Source organism: Martes martes (assembly GCF_963455335.1).
Source record: "Martes martes genome assembly, chromosome: 2".
NCBI lineage: Eukaryota > Metazoa > Chordata > Mammalia > Carnivora > Mustelidae > Martes > Martes martes.
This window is the reverse complement of record NC_137889.1, coordinates 67,923,819-67,934,286: the sequence shown is the minus strand read 5'-3', so window position 1 is coordinate 67,934,286 and position 10,468 is coordinate 67,923,819. Positions and strand designations below refer to the sequence as shown.

General features: G+C 40.7%; 1 protein-coding gene across 6 annotated transcripts in view; it reads left to right on the top strand.

The window, feature by feature from the left end:
• Positions 1–10,468, top strand: part of SH3D19 (SH3 domain containing 19) — a 179,061-nt gene that overhangs the window by 36,720 nt on the left and 131,873 nt on the right. The gene's annotated exons all lie outside the window — the stretch shown is intronic.

Genomic DNA, 10,468 nt, shown 5'->3' with positions numbered 1-10,468 from the left:
GTATCTTTTCTGCTACCTGTTACCTTTCTCCTGCTCTCAGCCTACCCTGCTTTTAAATCATCGTGGGCTAGAAAAATAAGTGAATAAGCTTATGCCTGAAATCGCTCAAGAGTATTGATACTTCCAGTTCCCTCTGCTTAAAATGCTCTTTTCCTAGATGCTCCTAGCTAAGTCACTCAGCTCCTTCAGGGCTTTGCTCGAATGATTCCATAGTGAAACTTCCTTGACTACTCTATTTAAAATTACACCACACCTCCTGCCCTGCACCCCTGCTGCCCCTTTCGTTTCATAACATTTAGGACTTTCTAACCTGCTTTAAAATTTATGCATTTAATAAGTGCCGTGATTACAAGCCCCACGAGGGCAGGGGTCTTTGTTTACTGCTTCGAGTATAATATCCCCTCAGGATTTCCCCAGGACACACTCTTCATAAGTAATGTCCCATGGTGAAGTGTCCTATTATTCTATATGATAACTTTTTCAGCCGAAAACTTCTACCTCCAACCGCCTCCCCCCCGCCCCTGCTCGTGTCCCCCTACCCCTCAGAGGCTCACCCAGTAGTAGGGACAGTAGGAAGGTGCTGGCAGCAGGGCCCATGTCTTGGTCCTCAGAATCAGCACTTTTTGTTTCCAAGGAGAGGCCAGCTGGGGGGCAGCCAGAGAAGGGGGACGGGACCAGCTTCTGCTCTTGGATGTATTTCTCTGGTTCACCCTCTGCTCTCCTTTGGTTTTCACCGTAGAGCCAGGCAGTGAAAGGGTCAGACTTCAGAAATGCGGCGACAGGACCCAGGGGGAGGAGCTGGGGCCTGAGGCGCCCCCTACTGTCCAGGGAGAGCAGGATGCCTGGGGTTCCTGCTTGTGGATTGGAGGATTGGGTAGCTGTCTGCACAGGGCAAGTCAGGGGATCAGAAGGAACGGGACCCTTTCTCTAGCAAGAAAGTGGACGAAGACAGGATTCTTCAAAAGCAAGAAACGGAAATAAGGAAATTACCTAGTACCTGGCTAATTTTTTCCAATTTTTTGTTTTGTTTTGTTTTGTTTTCTTCTTTGTCATGGTGTTATCAGTTCTCGGCCTTTAGGCTAAGATCAAGGGTAGCATCTTTGTCACAGTGTTAGCCATAGAATATAGGGCAAGTCAATTTTCTGGGAAGTAGATTAAGAGATTTGTGTGCAGAAGTTTATTGGGGAGTAGTCTAAGGATCAACACCTTGAGGAGTGGGTGGGGACAGAAGCAGGATGGAAGCAGGATTGGGTGGAGGGAGAGCGGAGCTGTTGAATTCTTACATAGGGGCCACAGCCAACCCCACAAGTTGCTCTGGAGCTGGGGTGGCTCTTCAGAGATGTCCTGAGTGGAGACAAGAAGGCCAGGCCTTTGGACTTCAGTATGATTGGAGGTAGGCTGCCAGAAAGGAACGGGCATTACCTTGGGTGAAGTGACTCTGTTGACAATTCTTGGGATAGGACTTAGCCATGAACTAAGAGCAGCCAACACTCCTGGTTGCTAAGAGAATGAATACTTTAGTCCTGAAAGGGGATCTTGGGTACCACGGCACAGCATCTTCTACAGAATTCTCTGTGCCCTTTATGTTTCTGGTACCAACTGTTTGTAGGGTACTAGGTCTGCGGAGATAGAATTCACTGAACTTTTAAAGCATGTTATTACTCTCTCATAGCTCAAACTCTTGGGAAGTTTGAAAGAAACACATGAATAATTAAATAATAGAAGACCAAAAAATGTAGCAATTTTGGTAAGGTTTATTCAGTTGCAACCAACAAGACTCAGACTAGCTTAAGTAAAGAGGGGATCACTTTAAAGATATTGTTATGGGCTGAAATATGCATCCCCCAGAATTCATGCACAGAAGTCCTAACCACAGAATGTGGGGTACCTAGAATGTGACCATTGAAGATAGTGTCTTTAAAGAAGTAATTAAGGTAAAATGAGGTCATTAGGTGTAGGCCTTAAGCCAATATAACTGGCGTCCTTATGCAAAGAGGAAATTTGGATGCAGACATGTATGAAGGGGAAATAGGGCTATGTGCAAGCCAAGGAATGTCTTCTAGGAGGATCCAGCCCTGCTGATACCTTGATCTCAGACTCCTCACCTTTAGAACCGTGAGAAAAGAAATTTGTTTTTTAAGCCACCCAGTTTGTGGTACTTTGTTAAGGCAGCTCTAGCAAACAAATACAGCTATCTGTGGAACAATAAGAAGATCAGAGTAACAAAGACATCTGGAGCTATCATAGGACAGACCTGGATGGAGACCAGAGTAGGAAGGTAGCTCGAGATTCACGATAACTCAAAAGCTCATCACAAGAGTTCAGGATCTTCATTTGGGTCCTCTGCCGGTTGTATGGCTCAACCATAGTCCATGCCTTTTTTTTCTATCCACTATACCCTGCCCAAGTTTTTCCTTATTTTCATTTCAAATTCCCAAGAATTTGAACAGATGATCTTGTCTTATCAGGGCATGGTTCCTTGGCTGTGAACTTCTTGTGTTCGGTGTGAGTGCCCTTTTGCATGTAGTGGGAAGATGAGGATGCAGAAATGTGGCCAGCTAAGCAGAAGGGACTGTTGTAGTGGGACAAAAGCCAGAGTCATTCTATCTCAGGGTATTCCAATTTAAGTATGGTATCCACAGGAAATGGTACTATTTAGTCAAGTCATGTAAGTGTAGCTTTTTAAGAAGATCTCGGCATGAGATTTGCCTTCAAGTCATGTTTGGAATAAAGGTAGTCATTTCGCAAAGACACCAAAGCTCTGGACAGGTCTTTCTGTTGATTTATCAAAGGAATGAGAATTCGACCAGACCCTTTTTTTCCTCTGGGAGTCTTAGATCTAGTTGTCCTAGATCTTTGGACTTTCATATCTCTGGATAAATCTGAAGTCGCTGGTTAATTCTTTAGAATTAGTTAGATTGCTTACAGATCTCTTCTTTTCCCTTTTGTTTAAATGTCTTACAAAAAATACATACTTTATTTTGGTTCCAGTTTAGTTAGACGTAAGCTTTATTGGAAGTAGCTAAGACACCAGCTTCTTCCTCTGAAAATTGGAAGTGAAAGGAAAGTATTAAGTAGTTATCTTGCTTTTCCAGTCCAAATGGTGGTTCAGAGTTAAAAAAAAAAAAAAAAAAAACAGGGGGCTTAGTTGATGAGAGGGAAGAATTTCAGTTAATAAATGTGCTTGGACTGATGGAATTTGAAAATCACTGCTTGCAGCCCCTCATAAGATCATTGATTTGGGGGATGGTTATCAGAAGTTGATAGTTTTAGATGAGAACTTGATAGAGTCCTCAGTCTGTTACCATTTGAATCCTCTGATCAACCTGAGCATCATGAAAAATAGAAAAAGGCAGATGTGTGTCTCCTGATATGACAAAGTATGAAGCAATATTCAGTGAAGTATTCAGATAAAAAAAGGTGAAACCTGAGACTCTAAAGCTACTTCTATCTACTCATAGCACACAGAGAGGGTAAAGAGTAAGTTTAATTATAGTACAAGTGTATAGTCAAATACAGAATGCAGGACATTATATAAAACAACTGATGTGGTTTCTATACTAAGCAAATGGTATGAGAGTAAAAAGGGATGGACGTTCCTTTGGATGAAAAGAAACTTAAAAGACATAAGTATGTGTGGCCCTTGTTTGGTTTGTAACAAACCAACTTTAAAAAGACATTTTGATACAGTCAAGGATATTTGATAATGAACTGGGTATTAGATAGTATCAAGGAATTATTACTAGTCTTGATAGGTGTGATAATGGCATTGAGTTATTGAAGAAAATGTCCTCTTTTTCATTTCTTCTCTTTGTTGTTATTTTTTTAAATTGAGGCATAATTGACATACACTGTTATATTAGTTTCAGGTGTGCAAGAGTGATGTGACATTTTTACATATTGCAGAATGGTTACCACAGTCTGGTTATTATCTGTCACCTTACAAAGTTAACACAATATTATCGACTGCATTTCCTGTGCTTTATGTTATATCCCCATGACTTTTTTATAGCTGGAAGTTTGTACATCTTGTTTTTCACTCGTTTTGCCCTCTACCCACCCAAATCCTCCTCCTCTCTGGCTACCACCAATTTGTTTTTATATCTTTGAGTCTGGATTTAGTTCTGTTTTGTTTGTATGTTTATCTTTTATTTTCCACATATAAGTGAAATCTTGTGGTATTTGTCTTTGACTTACAATTAGCATAATGCCTTCAAAGTTTATCCAAGTTGTCATGGATAAAATTTCACTCTTTTTAATGGCTGCATAGTATTCCATTAGATAGATAGACAGACAGACAGATAATCACATCTTCTTTATCCATTTATCCACCAATGAACACTTAGATCATTTCCATATTTTGGCTGCTGTAAATAATGCTGCAGTGAACATAGAGGTACATATGTCTTTTTGAATTAGTGTTTTTGTTTTCTTCAAGATACCCAGTAACAGAATTGCTGGATCATATGGTAGCTCTTATTTTTAATTTTTTTGAGGAACCTCCATACTCTTTTCCATAATGGCTGCACCAGTTTACATTCTTTTTTTTTTTTTTTAGAATTTATTTGTTTATTTGACAGAGAGAGATCACAAGTAGGCAGAGAGGCAGGCAGAGAGAGAGAGGAGGAAGCAGGCTCCCTGCCGAGCAGAGAGCCCGATGTGGGACTTGATCCCAGGACCCTGAGATCATGACCTGAGCCGAAGGCAGAGGCTTAACCCACTGAGCCACCCAGGCGCCCACCAGTTTACATTCTTACCAACAGTCCACAAGAGTTCCCTTTTCACATCCTCACCAACAATTGTTATTTTTTTCTCTTTTTGATAGTAGTCATTCTGATAGGTATGAGGTGGTAGTTTGCTGTGGTTTTCATTTGCATTTCCTTGATCATGAATGATGTTGAGCACATTTTTATGTGCCCACTGGCTAGCTTTATGTTTTCTTTGGAAAAATGTCTGTTCAGGTCCTCTGCCAATTTTTAAATTGGATTGTTAGGTTTTTGTTGTTGTTGTTTGAGTTCTTAATATATTTTGGATCTCAACCCCTTACCAGATATATGATTTGCAAATATCTTTTCCCATTCAGTAGGTTGTTTTTTTGTTTTGTTGATGGTTTCCCTTATCGTGGACAAGCATTTTTTTTTTTAATGTAGTCCTATTTGTTTTGTTTTTGTTTCCCTTGCCTTTGAATTGAAGTCCAAAAAAATATTGCTAAAACTGATGTCAAGGAGCTTACTGTCTATGTTTTCTTCTAGGAGTTTTATGGTTTTGGGTCTTACTCAAGTCTCTAATCCATTTTGTGTTAATTTTTAGATATGGTATAAGATAATGGTTCAGTTTCATTCTTTTGCTTGTAGTTGTCCAGTTTTCCCAGCACCGTGTATTGAAGAAATTGTTCTTTTCTCATTGTATATTTGGGCTTCCTTTATTGTAAATGACTATACATACATGGGTTTATTTCTGGACTCTCTGTTGTGTTCCATTGATCTATGTGTCTGTTTTATACCAATACCATGCTGTTTTGATTACCTTAGCTTTGTAGTATAGTGTGAAATCAGAAAGTGAGATACCTCTGGCTTTGTTCTTTTTTCTCAAGATTGTTTTGGCTATTTGGGGGGTCTTCTGTGATTCCGTACCTATTTTAGAATTACTCTATTTTTTCAAGAAATGCCATTGGGATTTTGTTAGGGATTGCGTTGAATCTGTAGATTGGTTCGGGTAGTATGAACATTTTAGTAACATTAATTCTTTCAATCCATGAGCACAGAATATCTTTTCATTTCTTTGTGTCTTCAATTTCTTTAATCAGTGTCTTACAGTTTTTCAGGTTATAGGCTTTCACCTACTTCGGTTAAATTTATTTTGTACTTTCTGATGGGATTGTAAATGGGATTGTTTTCTTGAATTGTTTGTGATAGTTTGCTATTAGTTATAAGAAAGCAACAAATTTTTATGTATTAATTTTGTATTCTCAACTTTATTGCATTCATTTATTAGTTCTAGCAGGTTTTTAGTGGAGTCTTTAGGGTTTTCTATAGATAGGATCACGTCATCTGCAAATAGTGGCAGTTTTACTTCTTTACAAATTTGGATGTCTTTTATTTCTTTTTCTTGTCTGATTGCTGTGGCTAGGACTTCCAATACAATGTTAAATGAAGTGGGGAGAGAGGACAGTTTCTCCCTTTAGGTCTGTTAATAATTTGCTTTATGTATTTTGGTGCTCTTGTATTGTTTGCATATATATATATGTGTATGTGTGTGTGTGTGTGTGTGTGTGTGTGTATATATAAATGTTATGGGTATCATTATGTAGTGCTCCTCTTTCTCCTGTTACAGTATTTGTTTTAAAGTCTTTTTTGTCTGAAATGAGTATAGCTACATCCGTTTTCTCTTGGTTTCCATTTCCATTGAATATCTTTTTTCATACCTTTACTTTTAGTCTGTGTGTGTCCTAACTTTTGAAGTGAGTCACTTGTAGGCAGTATATGAATGCGTCTTATTTTATTATTTTTTTTAGCGCACTCAGCCATTCTCTGTCTTTTTTTTTTTTTTTAAAGATTTTATTTATTTATTTGACAGACAGATCACAAGTAGGCATAGAGGCAGGCAGAGAGAGAAGGGAGGAAGCCGGCTCCCTGCTGAGCAGAGAGCCCGATGCGGGTCTCGATCCCAGGATGATGGGATCATGACCTGAGCCGAAGGCAGCGGCTTTAACCCACTGAGCCACCCAGGCGCCCCATTCTCTGTCTTTTGATTGAAGATTTTAGTCCACTTACATTTAAAGTAATTATTGATAGGTATATACTTATTGCCATTTTGTTAACTGTTTTCTGGATGTTTTTATAGTTTCTCTGTTTCTTTATTCTTCTCTTTCTGTCTTCCCTCTGGTTTGATGACGCTCTTTAGTGTTACATTTATATGATTCCTTTCTAATTTTCTTCTGTGCATCTACTGTAAGTTTCTGCTTTGTGGTTACCTTGAGGTTCACATATGTAATCATTTGTGTGTAACAATCTATTTTAAATTGATAATAACTTAAATTTGGACACATTCTAAAACTACATTTTTAAACTCCCCATCCCCCCTAGATTTTGTTTTTTGTTTGTTTGTTTTGTTTTTAAGATTTTATTTATTCATTTGACAGAGATCACAAGTAGGTGGAGAGGCGGGGGTCGGGGGGGAAAGCAGGCTCCCTGCTGAGCAGAGAACCAGATTCGGGGCTCCATCCCAGGACCCTGAGACCATGACCTGAGCCAAAGGCAGAGGCTTAACCCACTGAGCCACCCAGGCACCCCTACATTTTGTTTTTGATGTCTCTTTTTACATCTTTTTATTTTATGTATTCCTTAATTATTGTAGTTTTTGTTATTTTTACAATTTCTTTTTTTTTTTAAAGATTTATTTATTTATTTGTCAGAGAGAGAGAGAGAGAGAGGGAGGAGCGAGAGTGAGCACAAGCAGACAGAGTGGCAGGCAGAGGGAGAAGCAGGCTCCCTGCCGAGCAAGGAGCCCGATGCGGGACTCGATCCCAGGATGCTGGGATCATGACCTGAGCCGAAGGCAGCTGCCCAACCAACTGAGCCACCCAGGCGTCCCTATTTTTACAATTTCTGCCTTTCAACCTTATTAGTAGCTTTGTAAGTGAATAATCCACTACCTTTACTATGTATTTACCTTTTCAGTAAGATTTTTTTTTTTTTACTTTTGTATGTTTCTTGTTATTAATTAGTGCTATATCTGTTCAGTTTTAACCTTTTAATATTTCTTCTAAGGGTAGTTTACTAGCCTTTGGCTTTTGCTCATCTGGAAGATTCTTTATCTCCAAATCTGAGAGATAACCTTGCCTGGTAGAGTATTCTCAGGGTATTCTTGGAAATTTTTTCCTTTCAGCACTTTGAATATGTCATGCCACCCTCTTTTGACTTGCGAAGTTTCTGCTGAGAAATCTGCTGATAGGCTTATGGAATTTCCCTATATGTAACTGTTTTTCTGCTTTTAATATTCTCTCTTTATCTTTAACTTCTGACATTTTAATTATAATGTGTTTTGGCTTGGTTTTCTTTGGTTTCATCTTATTTGTAACTCTGGGCTTCCTGGACCTACATTGTCTGTTTTTTTTCTTTAGGGAGGTTTTCAGCCATTATTTTCTTCAAATAAGTTTTCTGTCCCTTTATCTCCGTGTTTTCCTTTTGGGACCCCTATAATGTGGATTTTGAGAGAGAGAGAGAGTGTAAGCAGGGGGAGGGCCAGAGGGAGAGGAAGAGAGAGAATCCCAAGCACACTTTGTACTGAGCGCAGAGCCCGATGTGGGACTTGATCCCAAGACCCTGATATCATGACTTGAACCAAAATCAGCAGTCAGACACACAACCAACTGAGCCACCCAGGCACCCCTGTTTGGTACTTTTTTTATGTTTTCTATTTCTTTGTTAAAATTCTCACTGTGTTCACCCATTCTTCTCTTCAGTTAGGCAAGCATCTTTATGACCATTACATTAAATTATTTTATCAGGTAGTTTACTTACCTCAGTATCAGTAAGGCCTTTTTCTGAAGTGTTGTCTTATTCTCTCATTTGGAACATGTTTCTGTTTCCTCACTTTATTTGACTCTCTGTGTTTTTCTGTATAGTAGGCAAACATCTACCTCTCTCAGTCTCGAAGGAATGGCCTTATGAAAGTATGATCCTTTTCATTCAGTCTTGCTTTAGCTATCGGTTGTCTCTCAAGCCTTTATGATTGCCTAAGCTACCTGAATTGTTTTTGATATTCTTCCATTGTTGAGAGTGTGCCAAGACCTGTTTGTAATCCAAGCACCTGCTGATTGGAATCCAGACTCTCAGGCAGCTGCTTGAAGTATGCAAATATGTATAGTCCTGTGGGACCACAGCTGTAATCCCAGCTCATCTTTAGATTTGTAGATTGGGAGGGGTCCCCTGGGTGACAGTTGCAAAAACTGGGGCTCCAGATGAGTGTATAAGCTCCTTTTTGGGAAGTGGTTGACTCTAGTGAAGCCAGCAGGGTGCACAAGGATGGTGTCTCCCTGCTTATATTCCCTGGAACCACTCCTTCGCCTCTATATGTGAGGGAAACCCGTCTATCCTGCAGGCTGGAGCTCCAGGCTAAGTGAATAGGTTTTATTCACGGGAAGACTGGAGTTGTGTTACAGTGTGCTGTCTTTGTAGTACCCTGGGGGTCGGAGCCTGCCCAGAACAGCCTTTCCAGTTGTATATAGTTCTGTGGAGCTTTAGAACACCAGTCCTCTTGGTCACCAGGGCCAATCAAGGGTGTCTCTTGTGTGAATTGCATGTATCTGCTGGCTTTAGTGAGTCCGTTGGAGAGTGTAGGGGCAGGGCACAGTCACTGGCTTCAGAAAGGCAGTGGGGAAAATGCCTTAATGGAGTGCGTCTGTGGGCTTCAGTGATTCACTGGAAGTGCCTTTTCTGTTTGCCCCCTTTGGCTTTGGGCTGGCAGCAGGAGAATGCCACGACTGTTCACAGTCACCAGTCCCAGTCAGGGGGCAGGAGAGTGTTGTGTTTGCCACACTCACAGTCTTAGAGAGTGGGAGAGCTCTGTGATCTTGCCTGCCCCAGCCAGGGAACCAATGGAACATTGCTCCTGCCCTCACTTGCCAGCCTTAGCAAGTGCTGTGACTTCTTGCCCTGACCTGTGCTGGCAAAGCAGCAGGAGGCTACTGCATCCATACTCACCTGCCTGTGCTAGCAGTAGCAGCCAGTAGTGCTCTGGTGAGCATCTCTGCTGTCTCCCACTCCTCCAGCCAATGCCCCCAGATTAGCAAATGAATCTCTGTCACATATAGCATAGGCATTTTTCAGACTTGTGTCTCAGGGCCCACAGGACTATGTGTGAACCCTCTAAGAGGGGAATCTCAGTTTCCTATAACACTTTGGGAACCCCAGACATACCCTCACTGGTTTTCCAAGGCAGATGTTTTGGAGGCTTCTGTCTTCCTGTGGATAGCAGGGGTAGATTGCCGGGTATGGGGCACCAACCTCTCCCTCGCCCTGGGAGGAGTGCCTGTTTGGCAAGATCCCTCCCTGTTGTCTGTCACCATGCCAGGGGTGGGGTTGTTTGTGAGACCATATCTCTATTTCTCCTGCATATCTTGATTGCTCCTTTTATCCATTTTTGGGGAGAGCAGTTTGTCTAGTTTTCAGGTCTTTTGTAGAGGGAAGTGATTTGTATGTTGAAGCTTTAGATTTGTTGTGTCCATGGGAGGAGGGGAGTTTAGGATCTTTCAGTGCTGCCGTCTTGGACCCTCTCCAGAAAATGTTCATTTTTAAAGAGTTGGAACTTACGAGTCCTTTTTAAATCTAAGCTAATTTTTATTTTCACTTTTTATTATTACTATTTTTTAAAGATATTTATTTGTTTATTTGACAGAGAGAGAGAGAGAGAGAGAACAGCAAGAGAGGGAACACAAGCAGGGGGAGTGGGAGAGGGAGAAGCAGGC